A 15,932-nucleotide genomic window follows, 5' to 3' on the forward strand; every position below is an offset into this window, starting at 1 on the left:
AGAAAGAATTGAATGTTTAAGAGAGATGAATGAAATCAATTGGTGAATGAATGTAGATGATGATAATTGGTGAGAATAGGTGAGAATTGGTGAATGAAAACGGAGTTTTTAATACGATATTTATAGAGAAAATCAGCCAAAAAGATAATTTAACAAAACAGAGTCCGACGCTCAGAAAACAGGGTTGGCGCCAACCCTGGCTAGCTGGCACCAAGCACCAACACTAGCGCCAGGCGCCAGTGGCTAGCGCCAGGCGCCAGGCCTGGGGTTAGACGCCAAGCTCAAATTTAACGCGTTTTCGAAAATCCGATAAGTTTACCGTACTGGAGGATAAAATAATATAATTTCCTCGAAAATGCTATTTGATTTTGATTAAAACTCTGAAAAGTCAACAAAAGTCAATTTATCAATGCTAATTGAATTAGGAATGAAAAGAACCTTCTAGAAGATTCTAGAAGGCTAAAACCATTCCTAATTGAATTAGGAATGATAAATCATATTAGGCCCTCCCCTAGATCATTGGGCCGTACATAAAGCTCAAACCGGGCCCAGTTTGGTAAATTGGCCATAATTTCCTCAATATTCATCGGAATTGGGCTTATAATATTTTGTTGGAAAGGTCTTTGTAAGCCCCATCCAACTACACTACTATTGGACCCATATCATGGACCACCCAAACTGGATTGGCTGTTTTCTTAAAATAAGTTTTCAAAAACAGAGAGAAGAGAAAAGAAATAAAAACTATCCGCAACACTAGACCTTTCCACACTTTCGTTTCATTCGATTATGATTCGACGTGAAAGGTACTCATCACTGGGTTTGGTTTTGGGGAGACACAAATGGGTGTCTACAGAAGCCCCCACTTTGACTGAGTTTGGAGAAACGCAAGTTTCGAAAACAAAATTCAAAGTATCGATAGGGACGGAGAATGATTTAGAACGTTCTGTGATCCTAAATCAATCTTGCAACGCCGATACTTGCAAACTAGCGTTAGTTAAACAGATAAAAGAGTTAAGAAACGCGTATCTTGCACCGTCGAGCACACGTCTCTATAAGTAACCGATTGTTGCCGCTTCACTGTTGTTTTGATGACCTTCTACAAGCTAGAGAATGTCATCCCGCTTGAAAACCGCTACGCCTGTAACTGCTTCAAATTTGGAAGATTGCTTCACCTGAAACGATCCTCCTCCGCAATGATAATATTCCACATCCTAGGGTATACCATCGAAGATTATTTCTCTTGAAACAATCTCCATCCGCATTGATAATACTCCACATCCTAGGGAATACCATCGAAGACAACTTCGCCCGAAATTACCTTCAGTTGTTTGTGACAACTCTCCATAATCTAGGGAATGCCACCTTGCTGCTTTGACGTTCTGAACAAAGAGCTTCTTTTTCCTGCTGTGATAGTCTTCGAAAAGATCACTGCTTTTTAATATTTGCTATGCCAGTACGTCGGCGCTTTGCTGCTTGTAAACCAGTATGTCGGTGCTTTTGCTGTGATGACAATCCTCTTTTCTTTGGGAATAGTTGCCAACACAACTCTTGTATGATGTATGACAATCCGATTTAGGGAAAGTTGTCAATGCTTCGTAACAATCTATTCTTGGAAATGTTGCCACGATGAAGCGACAATCTGTATCTTGGAAAATTTGTCAAAATCCAATCTTTGGAAAAGTTGTCAATGCTTCGTAACAATCTTTCATAAGAACTTTGCTACGATCGACAATCCATATCTTGGAATATAACTCTTGAAAGTAATCCATCTTGGAAATTTGCCAATGCTATGCGACAATCCTTTTGGGAAAATATTGCCACCATTGACAATCCGCGTTTTGGAACATTTGCAAAAAAAAGAGTCGACCGACAATCCACTTCGGGAAAATTTGCCATTTGCTGAAGACAATCCACATTGAGGAACTTTTGTCGAAATTTATGATGAATAGAGACCTACAACAATCTTTTGGGAAATTTTGCCGTAGGGAACTTGGTGCATGACAATCTAATCTCGGAAAACTTGCCAACGAGCCGACGAATTTATGACAATCCGAACTTGGAAAAACTTGCCAACAAAGAAGGAGCACGACAATCCACGCTTGGAAACTTTGCCAGAGATGACAATCCAATCTTGGAAAAATTGTCGTTGAAGAAGATGCACGACAATCCATTTTTGGAAATATTGTCAGTTGGGGATGACAATCCAATATTTGGAAAACTTTTTCGTTTAATAAGAATGCGCGACAATCCATATTTGGAAATATTGTCGTTTAAGTGCTTGCTTTTGGACCGATTGTAATGAGCCAGTGCTTTAGGCGCTTAAGCTAAGTGAGACGATTTTTTTTTTTTTGTCAGGTCAATCACTTACTACGATTGTAATCGAGCCGACTACTAATCATGTCAAATTGCTTATAGGGGCTAACTGGCGTACCAAGGAACCCGAAATTGTTGTATGAGGTCGAAATCACCTTTCTGAGAGGCTTCCAGCTCTGTCGCTGCTGAGATATCTCTAGCGCCAGGCGCTGGAGTAGGGTCTTCCCTGTTCTGCTGTACCTGTATTTATTTTGACTATAGAACTTTGCCAATCTCTTTAATCATCTTAGGGTTGACCTAAGGTTTAGCATTGCTTGACTCATCAACTTGACACGACTCAAGGTATAAACTTGACTCGCTATGATTGACTGACTCGAGGTTGACTCGACTCGAAGTGAAATGACACACGTGTTAGAATCAAATCAAAGTGATATGACACGACATGACTCAATGTGTACATGACTCGTGTGTGGATTGTAATGTGATCGTGCGACTCGAAAATGCAAAAAACAAAAATTTTCCGTCATTTTTGTGGAGGGTACCGACTTTCTCACGAAAAAGAAAGACGTGAAAAAGAAGAAACGAAGTTTGAAGGTGCATGTTGAATGAGCTTAGTCAAATGTCATTTGATACTATCTCTCAAGGTGCGAGGATTAATCCATCCTTGGCTATCTCAACTTTTGACTCAATGATGAAAGCATTTGGGTAACTTAGTCACGGAGGCTAAGTACTTCATGCTTCGTGATGCAATGATGAGTGATGTTGATATGACAAGGCATGCTTTAGCGTTGTATTAAGATTTCATGACAAAAGGGTTCCTAAGGGAAGTATATTTGGTCATATATTTGTGCGGTGTGTGAAAGTGACACTAAAGTTAGGCCGCAAAGGCTAAGTGTGTGGAAAAAATATTATTTGTTAAAAGAATCAAATGGTGGTGACTCTTAGGCTAGGTAAGCTAATGATGTAGGGATCAAGCCCCCAAGTCTAGCTTTAAGTGAAAAGGGATGAGAATGGGAGATCCTTTGATATGATCATGGTGTAAGTGTGTGAATGTGAATGTGAATGCATGTTTATTACGGCCGCACCTCGATGTGAGGTTGCCTACGTATCCGTTAGGAATCAGGCCGAACGTAGCTCTAGCCAAACCTCGCACAAGTGTGTATATACCTCAAAAAGGTCTTTTTAAGGGTTGTAACGTGGTTAGGCTAAAGGTTTAAAGAAGAAGGGGATAAAAGGCTCAAGACCCTGGATAAGCCCCCAAGGTGTGCAACCTTGCTTTTGAATCTTTATATTTATGCTTGAGTTTCTACTCTTGTTTAGCTCTCTTTGTTTTAGTATTTATTTCATTTTTATAAGTGTGGGCAATCCCGATCATGCGGTCTATCACTCACTTGGCATTCATGTTTCTCAGGCACGGTACCGAGCACTCGATAAGAGACGCAATCTGAGACGTGTTCTTATCGAAGATATCTTCATATCAAAGACATTGGAACACTTACCCTTTTGTACACTTTTATTTATTTTTTTGCTATTTTTGCTATTTTGATTTTTTGAAGTACTCAAGCTCTTTTTGAAATTGCATAAGTTACACACCATCCCATCCCAAGGTTAGGTAGATGTAGGTTGAAAAAAGAAAGGTCTATCGTTAGACGAAGCTCAAAGTGGTTTATGAAGAAAGGATTGCATATTTGAAAGGTGAAAGGAGATATGATGTGGCTACAAGGGTGCCTCAAATCATTGGTATACCTTGTGCTTGATTCGACATGGATTTTTATTTATTTATTTATTTATTTTATTTTTATTTTTATTTATTTGTTTTTTTTACGATGCAATGTAATGTGATGATCATATATAAGGAAATAAATGCTCATTTTTATTAAAAGAAAATATATAATGATCCTACAAAATAAATCTAAGGGAAAAGAAAGGTGCCTATGCTAGACTTATTGGAGAAAGGAAAAAATGAAAAAGAAATAGAAAAAGAGGTCACAAAATCTTGTCGTTGAAGCTCGCCTCTTGTCTGGTGTTGTTCGCGTCATCATCACCCAGTCTTCTCGCTAGCTAGAGGCAATGGAATCTTTTTTGCTTCTATGAGATCTTGAATGAGATTTTGAAACCTATAACATTCATCAGTAGTATGACCGTTTCCTCGATGGTACTTGCAGTAGGAGTTTGGATTCCATCTCGAAGATCGGTTTTCTGGTGTTGGATCCTCGGTAGGGCCAATAGGTTTAATTAATCCTCGATCATAGAGACGATCAAAAGCAGCATCGTAGGTCATTCCAATGGGTGTGATTTCTCGCCTGGGTTTCCTTTTAGATCCTTGATTTTCCATGGCTAAGACATCATTATGGTCAAAGGTACTAACATTATTGCTAGAGTGGGCGTTTTCGGAAGAAGAAGGATTGTCATCCCTCTTTCCTTTCCAGCCACCGTGGTTACTATTGTTAGTAGCTTTTTGCTTTGCGAGGTCGTCTTCGATTTCAATACCTATGTCATAGACGGCCTTGAAAGTATTCAAGTTGTGTTGATATTTTAAATGCTTTGAATACTTTTCTTGAAGATTCTTGATAAACATCCTCACAGACTCCTTTTCGGTGGAGACCTCAATCATCTTGGCAGAAGTTTCTCTCCACTTATTAAAGAAAGAAGTAAAGCCTTCATTCTCTTTTTGTCTTAGCATATCAAGTTGTTTATGATCGGTTTCACCTTGAATATTGCACTTGTATCTATCAATGAAAGCGTTTACTATCGATTCCAAGGTAGAGGTTTTCTCCTTGTCAAGAGATAGTGAGAACAGAGACGGAAAAACCTTCTTATCGATACCCTTAATACTCATTATGGTTTCAAAAGCTCTTAGATGAAAGTAAGGATTATCCGTTGCCTTGAATTTTGGGATTTCGTTGGCATTGAACTTCTGCGGAAGAAGATCTTTGTCCACCGAGACCCCTTGTGATGTAAGCGCTTGAAACTTGTAATCGCTAGACAACTTGCTTAGGCTCTCTTGCATGAGGTCCATCTGTTGTTGCTTCACGGGGTCATCGACCTTAAGTGTGAGGAGCTTCAGTGTTTCAGTCATGGTAACCAATTGGTTCCTAAGCTCATTGACTTCTTCTTGAGTTGCCATTATCTTTTTAGCCTTCCTCTTTTGACGAATCGGTTTATCAAAAAGCTAGACCTGAATAAAGAGGTTGTCCTTGATTAATCGCCCTTCTCTCCTCGACCAAGTACTGTGGAAAAGGAAATTGGGGATATTTATTGTTAATTATTTGACTCAAACTTTATTCAACATGCAATGGATGGAGGAAGTGAAGAAAAATTGGAATAGAATGTGAAAGAAGATTTAGATGGAAGGATAGGAAGAATTAGGAATAGAATGTACCGCCCAACTCAAATGACGGAAAAGACCGACTCATGGATGAACCTAAGACATGGCCATGGTGATGTATACTCAAACTGTGTGTTAAGACTAGTGAGTGTAGGTGACATGTTAAGACTCGTGTCATGACCATGTGGCTAGACTATGTGACTAGACTCAAGCAAAGACTAAGTTAAGACTTCACGTATATGCATTAAACTGGACAGACTGTGGTATTTTAGTCATAACTTTTGATCTGCGACTCTGATTGGGATGAAACCAACGCCAAATTAAAGAAAAACCTAGGGGCTACAAATCCATAGGTTGTACGACTCGTAGTTCTATCTAGAACTCCAGCTATGACCAAAACATGTTGACGTTTGTGCAGTATACGGGAATAAAAATCCTGGTTGACTTAAAGGAACTATGACTCGATTTTATATTTATTTATTAGCTCAAATTAATCAATTAATTAATTAATTAAACAAACTCCTTTAGTCATTAATTAGTTTATTAAGATTTACTTACAAACACAAGTCAAACCAAACGATTAATTTAGTCACATAATAAGTATGCACAAGTAGGAGATGCACAAGTAGTCAAGTAGTCACAACATGATGCAATGAGTTTGCAACCTAACCATGACTCTATTTCTCTAAAGTTTGGGATATGGTTTAGTCAATAGAGGGTCCATGGTTAATTGTCCGGATGCACCGCGCGGAAGCCTAACCGTGAAGGGTTGGCGCGAGTGGATGGGACACCGCGAGTTTTAGAAAAAACTCGCTTCCATGGTTTGGTGAATTCAACAATCTCGGATGTACCCTTTGTTGCACGGAGCGTTCAATTGGGTAGATGGAGCATGAATTCCCAGAGGGTTATGTCCATATGTAGAACACATATGGGCTTCAAAAAAGTGAGAAAAAATTTAATCAGGAAGTAGGATCGAGCAAACAATACGAAAAACTGGTCGAAATTAGAACGCATATTTCTGGCTCGGTATTGGGGGAGGTTGGCGCCAGCAAACAGAGACTGGCGCCAGCTTTTAGCTGTAGCGCCTGGCGCCAATACTGGCGTCTGGCACTACGACTAAAATGCTGGCGCCAAGCTCTTGCCCCTGACGCTACTTCCCACATGCCTCAGCAGCTTTCACTAGTAGAAAAAGGCTCATTTTCGTCGCCATATTTGCGTCACTCATTCTAAAGAACGAAGCAAATGTGTATTTTTACCATCCTTTAAAGTTATTTGCGTCGCTTGTTATTAAAGAAGCGACGCAAAAGTCAAGTGTATGTTAGCTTTATATCATTTGCGTCGCTCTTATTTATTGAAGCGACGCATATAATAACCTTATTTGCGTCACTCATTTATTGACAAGCGACGCAAATAAGGGAGTGAATAAATTGCGTCACTCTTTTAATAAATGAGCGACGCAAATAACAAATTTTCAGCATTTCAGATTTTGTTATTTGCGTCGCATTTTTATTATAAAGTGACGCAAATAACTCTGTTGCATTTTAGGTTATTCATTCTGCGCTTTTTTGACCTTAGCTTTTCACGCCTACCTTTCACTAATTCACTAAACAAAAAGAAAAAAACAGAGTTGCTTCTATAGAAAACTGCAATTCGACCCTTCAATCCAACAAATTCGCCCAAAAAACACCCACAAATTCGCCCAAAAAACTGCAATTCCCCAGCAAATTCAACATCCAAAATCGCAATCAAGTTCAACACCCATAATCGGCAGCAAATTCGAGCAATTTCGAGCAAAAAATTAGACCAAAAACCCTAATTAATTCGAACCCTTAAACCCCAGAAAAATTGATTATTTTCGACCAAAAATCCCCCATTTTGAGCAAAAAATGTACTAAATTCCATACGAATTCGAACCCTAGAAACCCCAAAAAATTCAATTAAAAATCCTGCTGAAAAAATTCGAGCAATAACTGAAATTTTCGAGTGGAAAAATCGCTTAATTTCGCCCCCAAAAACCCGAGGAAGTTCAAGCAAATTACAGCAATGTTGAATTTTTGAATTTTCGAGTGGAAAAATCGCTTAATTTCGCCCCCAAAAATCGATTTCGGCTCGACATTGTTGAATTTTTGAAGTCAATTTCACCTATGGTAAGATTGCTTCTATTTATGTTCAATCTTTTCATGGTAGATAGAATGTAGCATTTAACTTGAACAATGACTTAGTTTAATTTCAGGTTTAGTGTTAGTTCACTAATTAGAAATTATATGGCAGATTTAATTGAATTTTTATAATTTCAGTCATTGAATTTCTAGAAACACCCAAGAAGTTGAATCTATAAAACTGTATTCTTGGTTGCAATGCCATGGGTGGGCGTTTGACTACTGTAACTTTTAAGAGAGTTTGAAATTTGTTGAATTAAAGAAGACAACTCCTTTTTCAGCTGCTGCGCTTGGTAATTTTCTTACTTTCAAATCTTTTGGAATTATTCCTTCATCTCAGTGTTTTCATTATTTGATCTGCATATCTCATCTGTGGCTGCCGTTTGCTCTTTAGTTTCTGAAGTGTTTAGTAATCATGTGAATTGCAGGGCTCCATTCATTTGATTTTATAGGACTTGGTTACAGAGTTGATTGGCCGGTCACTATCGTGCTGACCTCAAGTGCATTGAAAATATATGCTGAGATATTCACTTATCTCATACAGCTCAAGCTTGTTGTTCTGTCTTTGGCTGATGTATGGTGCTCTTTGAAGGTATTGATTTATTGAGCTGCTTATAGAATATTGGATGGTTTAAAGTAAATGATCCTTTGTAGGTAGAGCATATCATATATATTTGTAAAAGATATTAATTATGTGTTGACTTTGATCTTTATACCTGTCATGAACTCAAAACTCAAGAACCCAATTATCAAGGAGTAGGTTATTTCCCCATATACACATTTTTTATCCTTCGAATATGTGAATTCTTGTGTTCCCTCCAAATCACCATTTCATCACATCTGTTTTGATGGTTCTTATTCTGTTGGGTAATTGGGGCATTTATTGTTTATACTTAATTGCACTCCCTCTGTCCCAATATAGTTTCTACAAACACTTTTGACACGTGATTGAATGGAAGTGAGAATATAGAGACAAAACGTCCAAAATACATGTATCACCTAAATTGTGAATGACCACTATTATATACTTATATGCAGCATTTGTTTATTTGGTGCTCTTGCTTATGATATATGGTTGTAGATGTGTTGAAAAAACGCTATTAATGATCTGATTACATTACCAACCTTGGATAATGGCTTTTCGTTGCTTGTTTCTGCAGGTTTTTAAGCACCTAATCAGTGAGACTGATGAACATCATCAGCAGGCAAGGACAAAATTTAATTGCATCGTAAAATTGAGGTATTTATTCGATTGAAATGTCCTGAAAGCTTCTGTTTGCCTTATTTTGCTGTTGGTTGTTCTATTAACCATCTTCTTCAGAAGAAAACTCAAATCTGTGTTCAAAGTAGGAACCCTAGAATTATGTTTTATCATCTGCATTTCTGCATGTAGGCACCACCTATTGGTTTGGTGTAGCTACTAGTAGTTGATAGCTCAGAATTATTTCCACAGGGCCCCACTGCCCATTGTCACTGGATTAAATGTGCCAAGGGGGTGAGTGCCAATTTTGATCTTGCTTTTATGTGTGTGTGTGGGAGGGGGTGGGGTGCCTTTGCCATTTGGAGTTAGTGTGGGAACTGGGAAGGGACCAAAATGTGGTTTCATTATTACTTGAAAAACAAAAGCTTTCTCTGATGGTATACTTTAGTACTCCAAATATATAAAAATCAAACTTCCTTGGAACATATGTATGGCCATTGTTTGGCTAGTTAAATTACAAGAAGCTTCACCTATCTTTTGTATAGAACTCACTACGAGACATAGAAAATTGCTTACCTGTGGCTTGGAGAGGGCCTGGGAGTTTTTTTTTTTCTTTTTTTTTTTTTTTGGGGGGGGGGGGGGTTTAGAAACACCCAAGAAGTTGAATCTATAAAACTTTATTCTTGGTTGCAATGCCATGGGTGGGCGTTTGACTACTGTAACTTTTAAGAGAGTTTGAAATTTGTTGAACTAAAGAAGACAACAATCTACATAGAGCTCCAAGATAAGTTGTTACATAAAGAACTTGACGTTTTGGAAATTTTCTAGGCAAATAGTATAGATTTCTGGGCCTTCCATTTATTCCCTTACTAGCAGTAAGCAGTAGCTAAACAAGGCCTTTGATGAGACAATGCTTTCTACTTAGTTTTAATATGTAAATGGAAAACAACAATCAATTGTTTTGAAGTGGCTCTTACCTATATGGCTGCTTCTTTGATATAAATGACAAAGCAATAGCCTTATGTAATTCTGTTCTGTAACTAATCCCTACTATATCCTCTTTTTTATTCATGTTCTTGATCAATATATTTATAATCCAACTTACAATAGATTTCCACATTTATGTACAATCTCAAGTGACTCCACATAATCACAGGTTGATGACGTAGTTTACTTTTGCGTTTCAGGCATTAGGTTAATCATTTTGTCTCCACGTTGCAGCAATATGTGCTATCGCAGTTATCGGATGTATCCTGGAGTAGATTTTGCTTTTCCCTCAAGCATGAGGTTTGAGCCAGTGCTATAACCTATAAGTATACCCTGTTTCTTTTTCTGTCTTATGTCTCTTGGTTCTCTATAATAACATATTTCTATCTATTTGATTTCTCTCAACACCCTTCAAAAAAAAAAAAAAAAAAACCCTTGTTTGTCGGTTTGTCCCTTTCTTCTCTCCTTAGTTTGCATGGCCACATGAGGTGCATCAGATGAATTAGTCAGGCATTTAAAGAGGAAATTATTGAAGCGGTTCTATCAGATTTACTCGACTAGAGTGCTTTATTTTAAATAAAACTAATATAGGTTGAAAAATAAAAATCAAGAGCTCTGAATACATTATATCTATACCAATTCTACTGCTTTAACCCCCTGCATTGTATTCTTATTCATAATGGCCTCACTGTATGATCATTTAGAGTTTTTAGTGGTTCATAAATCTGAACAGTGGAAAGTGACACCCGTTGCTTATCAAGGGGCTTGGGAGTTGACATAGTTGGTGCTAGACTAGTAAGCCTTCTTCACATCTGATGACAGGACTTCCTAAGGCTTGACTTTAAGCATTTTGCCCTTCTTTACTCTCTCTCTCTCTCTCTCTGAAGTGTTATCCTTTTCTTTTTCCATTTCTTGTAGTATATGCACTTTTCTGGATGTCTGTGATCTCTGCCTCACCTCTGAGTTGTTTTACTGCAGGTCAAAGATATGATGGATCTAGAATCTGTGCATATGGCGTATCTAACAGATTCAAAGCGCATGTAAGCAAAGATTGCGTGCTTCTAGTAGTTTATGTGTCGATTATTGCTCTATTAGTACAACAACTTAGCCATTTTGAAGATGTTCCCCTTCTTAACTAACATACCATCTATACTATGTCATCTTTGTCGTTGCTTGAATACCTGTATATGAATATAGTGGATTCCACCATAATAGTAAGAAAAACTTGGACAACTAAATTTTTGGGTTATGTCTAATGAACTTAAATTTTTGTGAAATGTCAAAAGTGGACAACTTTTGTGGGATGAATGAAGTAGTTATGAAAGCAAAACTAGATGACAGCAGTAATGCAGTAATAGATGAATTAAGCTCTTAGTGTAAGACCCTTGTTGGTGCTTGTCTGGACACCCCTTATTGAACATTAAAAATTAGGGAAAAGAAGATGCACATGTGTTACAACGATTAGAGAAGAGTTTTATGTAAAAGAATCAAGTATACTCCTGTTAAGATTATGGTAAATTCATAACTTTGTGGGATGAGGATTATGTGACTATGTGACATACAAAAGGATCTTAAAATGACTGTTCTATGATAAAGTACATAGTCATTTTGAAGAGGTAAATTTTTACCAGTAAAGAACTGAAGGAAGCCACAGTTTTGGAGTCGTTCACGTAGTTATCATATATGAACTGTCCAAGTTGATGATACAGGTTGTTGCTTCCTATCTGGTGAAACTTTATCCATATCAAACAACATTGAGAGAATTTTGCAATGTGCCTTAGATTTTCGATCATGCCTTGTCAATGGAGTGGGAGATTTTCAGTCTGACAACCAGGGTTTGATAGACCATATTTCACAGATCAATATTTCTCAGGTAAAAGACTTACAGAGCATTATTTCTCTGCCTGTATTAAGCTTTGCCGTTTGACATAACTCTAATTCATTTGAGGTTCCTGCAAAACAACTTCCATTCACGTGATAGATGTTACTTATCGTTAGTGTACTCCTTGTCTGTTTATAGGGGAGTGTGGAGGGGGGGGGGGGGGGGGGGGAGGAGTTTCATACCTTTTGTCCTCATTTTGGATCTGCATTCTTGTTTGATTTGGTTAAGTTTCTTCAAGAAACTAATATAATGATGATTGTTCATTTTTGTTTGACTTTATTCTTAAGAATGTCTCTTTAGGTTTTAAATTTAAGGATGATGGAATAAGTAAATAGCTGATTGATCCTATTCTTCTGTATTTCATCGGCAGGTAAGTTTGATAAAGAAAAATTTCGATGAAAATCTTAAAGAACTGCATTCATCTTATCTCAAGTCTCCCAAGCACGGGCAGTTCGGCCTTGCTCGGTTTTGGACTTGCCTGAATTACAATGGGTATTACTCAGATGCCCTTGGTAATGATATGTGCACGACATTCTCTCGGTAAATAAATGACATGAACGAGCTGCCATGCTAATCATAATTGGTTGTGTTGTGAGTTTGATTGTGGAATCTGATAGTGCAGTGTGTTTTCTGTATCCTTTCTTGCATTGTTAAACTCTCCTTTCACTGGTTCCAGAGGCCTTGAATATATCACCATGGCTCGGTATCACTGGGAGCCATTTCTAGTTGTGTGGTTTACTATGCGTAAATACCCATTTTTGTGTACAGTGTAGTCTACTTTGTATTATTAAAACCACTTGCTATACTATGTAATTTCAATAGCTGCTCTTCCTGTTACACCATTCAATTCACAGTGGTAATGAGTTTATTTGTATTTTGTAGTGAATGTCTATTTTAATGTAAATATGTAATGCAATTCTATCCCCGATAATATGTGTTTTTCTCTAATAGAATCTTTAGTTTTTATAATTTTTATTGTAGTGTCCTCAACAATTGGGTGGACGTGAGTGTGGCTACTACGTCATGCGTTATATGTACGAAATACTTGAACATCACCATAGCAGTGAAGATCTTATTCAGGTATGAGTTGTCAAATATTTCATTTTTGTTTGATAAATATAATTTGATGTTAGCTACAATCTTGAATTAAAACTTTCCTCTTGTATATTTGTTGTGTTGATAGGATTTTTCAAGAACTACACCGTACACCGAGGAGGAGATAAATGAGATCCGAGATATTTGGGCAGAGTATTTTATATGTAATGTTGAACTTTAGATTTACCACTTAGCGCATGTTTGACTCTTGTTTTGGATTATAGGCTTGAAATGAAGTAATTTGGTTAATTGGTGTTGGGATGATGAGTATAATGTCTATGATATTGAGATGTAAATTATTGGACAGGTTGTTAATATAATGTCGTCATTCCCAATTTTATGGGTAGGCCAAATTACAAAGGAGACTTTGCCGAAATTTACATTTGCATTATTCAATAATATTGCATTTTAATTTCAGTTATATTAGCGTTAGCATATTACTTTATACCACTAGTAACGAAAACAGGTACTACAAACATATACAAGGCAATTATTATATTATAATTAAAAAAAAAAAAAAATTCACCTCATTTGCGTGACTCATTAAACAAACAAGTGACGCAAATACAACAGTTTTGTATTGTCTACTCAGTCATTTGCGTCACTCCTATATAAACAAGTGACGCAAATAAAAAAAATAAGTTTATCGGAAGAGTCATTTGCGTCGCTTTTTATAAAGGAGTGACGCAAATAACAAAAAAGAAGTTTATCAGAAGAGTCATTTGCGTCGCTCTTTTATAAAGGAGTGACGCAAATAACAAAAAAGAAGTTTATCAGAAAAGTGATTTGCGTCGCTCTTTTATAAAGGAGTAACGCAAATAACAAAAAATAAGTTTATCTAAAGAGTCATTTACGTCGCTCCTTTATAAAGGAGTGACGCAAATAACAAAAAATAAGTTTATCAGAGGAGTCATTTGCGTCGCTTGTTTATAAAGGAGCGACGCAAATGACTCTTATTTGCGTCGCGCCTAGAAGCGACGCAAATGACTTAAATGAGCGACGAAAATACACTATAAATGAGCTACGCAAATAAGCATTTTTCTACTAGTGTTTCTGTGCTCGATAAAATTTTCCAGTTTCGCGCGGTGTTATTTCGGTCCTAGTTGTGAAAGATATTTCTCAAATTTCCTACGTGTAAAATCCTTTGTTTTTAACTCATTACGGATGGTCTTTCCAATGAGATCTTTTTTATGCATATGACAATAATGTTAATCAAAATTACGCACATGAAATACTTAGAACGTTTCGAGTCTCATCCACTCATTCTAAATCATTGCCGAAACAAATTCAGGAATTAAAATAGAAATCCTCCCCAGTGGAGTCGCCAAAAACTGTAGGGAATAAATTTCAAGCGTTAACCCCTAGCTTGAACCCCACTGTGATCATACACTAAAGTACGGTGGCGTCCAAAAGGGAAGAAGATAGAGCAAAAGAGTCGCCAAAAAGTTTTAGGAACTTGTAAACCGTTCACAGGGTGAAGGTTACACCCCTTAACGATCCAAGAGATCGTCAACTCCATAAGGTCTAGAACCAAATAAGGGTTCGGGGATGAAAGTACAAATCCAACCTGAAAGAGATTGAACCTGCCCTAATAATAGGCCTCTACTTTGTTCTTATCGTATTCATGTGCGCTTTCTGACTAACATGCAATCATTAGGATTAACCCTAAACCTGTTTATCTATGTTGGTTGAATATTAATGCACAAATAAACTATTATTGGCGATCACTTGAATTATAATCACGTTAACCCTAAACAAGATTATAAATTATCTTATTAAGCATGATTACAAGTACCAATTCCCTTTAAACATGCATAAAAGGTGATCAAACAATAACAACAAATAATATATCAAGCAACATAATAAATTATCAATATCATGAATAATAAAATTATAATAATAATAATAATAATCAACATAAAATAATAATATTCATAATCATCATAAATTATAACAATTATAATCATAATCAGATTCATGTTAATATTAAAGCATAATAAAAATAGCAAGATCCTAGGCATGATACTAACAAGATAATAACAAACCCTAGCATGTCACTAAGCAATAAAAAATATTAGGAAGAACATAGGAAGCATCGTAATAATCATATTCAATATTAAAAATACCCTAGACATGATACTAGGAATATCATAATAACAATGTAAACATGATCTCTACATCATAAAATAAATTAAAACCATTAAAGAACTTACTTTGATGCTTCGTATCTCTTTCTAATAACAAAATACACACGTTAGTAACTTCAAGGAAATAATAATCAAAAAAATTAAATTAAATAATAGAAAGAGAGATTTGGGACCAAACCCTCAGAAATTAAACCTTGCACGTCTAGGGCGAAGGCAACTTCGAATATGGCTAGTGTTTCGGGGTATTTTTACCCCCTTTTTATAGACAAATGAGAGGCCAACAAGTGGCCCGATTATAAGCCGACACGTGGCATCCTGCTCAGCTAAATAAAGGCTAATGAGAGCATGACACGTGGCCTAAAGAGAGATATCAAAAAATGAAGGGCTCAAAGCCTATTAAGGAAACATGCCTAGCATGAAGGAAACCCTAATACACGTGTCAACCACGTATAGGGCAGCCAGTCTTCCTAGGTTATGAAACCCTAGGAGCATGATCTCCCACTTCTCTATAAATACCCCATCATTTCATGATAGAAAGGGGGAACACACAATTCCCAAAGGCACAATGCCCAAAATATGCTCTCACTTCTCTCTACTTTCTCTCTCTAAAATTCCGTTTTCCGGTCACTAACTTGATCGTCGGAGGCGGAACTCCGGTAAACCGGAGTTCCATTGTTTTGCAGGTGTTCGGCCGTACGAGTGTTGCATCCCAGATCTGTCTCCCGCGGGAATCCATACCCCCCTTTCGGGTTATCCAAAAAATGCCCGAAACATTTGGCGCCGTCTGTGGGGAGGCACATCTGGAATGGCACTTAGCCAT

The 15,932-nt window shown here is 37.1% G+C and overlaps 1 long non-coding RNA gene across 6 annotated transcripts; it reads left to right on the forward strand.

The window, feature by feature from the left end:
* The first annotated feature begins 7,217 nt into the window (after nucleotides 1-7,217).
* LOC145559593 (uncharacterized) lies at nucleotides 7,218-13,278 on the forward strand. Of its 6 annotated transcripts, XR_014092786.1 has the most exons (10): nucleotides 7,218-7,788; nucleotides 7,939-8,093; nucleotides 8,229-8,392; nucleotides 8,961-9,040; nucleotides 10,189-10,288; nucleotides 10,967-11,028; nucleotides 11,698-11,861; nucleotides 12,241-12,410; nucleotides 12,852-12,950; nucleotides 13,054-13,278. It is a non-coding gene; the product is annotated as an uncharacterized LOC145559593 (long non-coding RNA). The 6 variants fall into 6 exon arrangements; XR_014092784.1 differs by having other exon boundaries at nucleotides 12,241-12,950; XR_014092787.1 differs by having other exon boundaries at nucleotides 12,241-12,950; nucleotides 13,065-13,278.
* The last annotated feature ends 2,654 nt before the right edge of the window (nucleotides 13,279-15,932 follow it).

This window comes from Chenopodium album, chromosome 9 (assembly GCF_948465745.1).
Source record: "Chenopodium album chromosome 9, dcCheAlbu1.1, whole genome shotgun sequence".
Lineage (NCBI taxonomy): Eukaryota > Viridiplantae > Streptophyta > Magnoliopsida > Caryophyllales > Amaranthaceae > Chenopodium > Chenopodium album.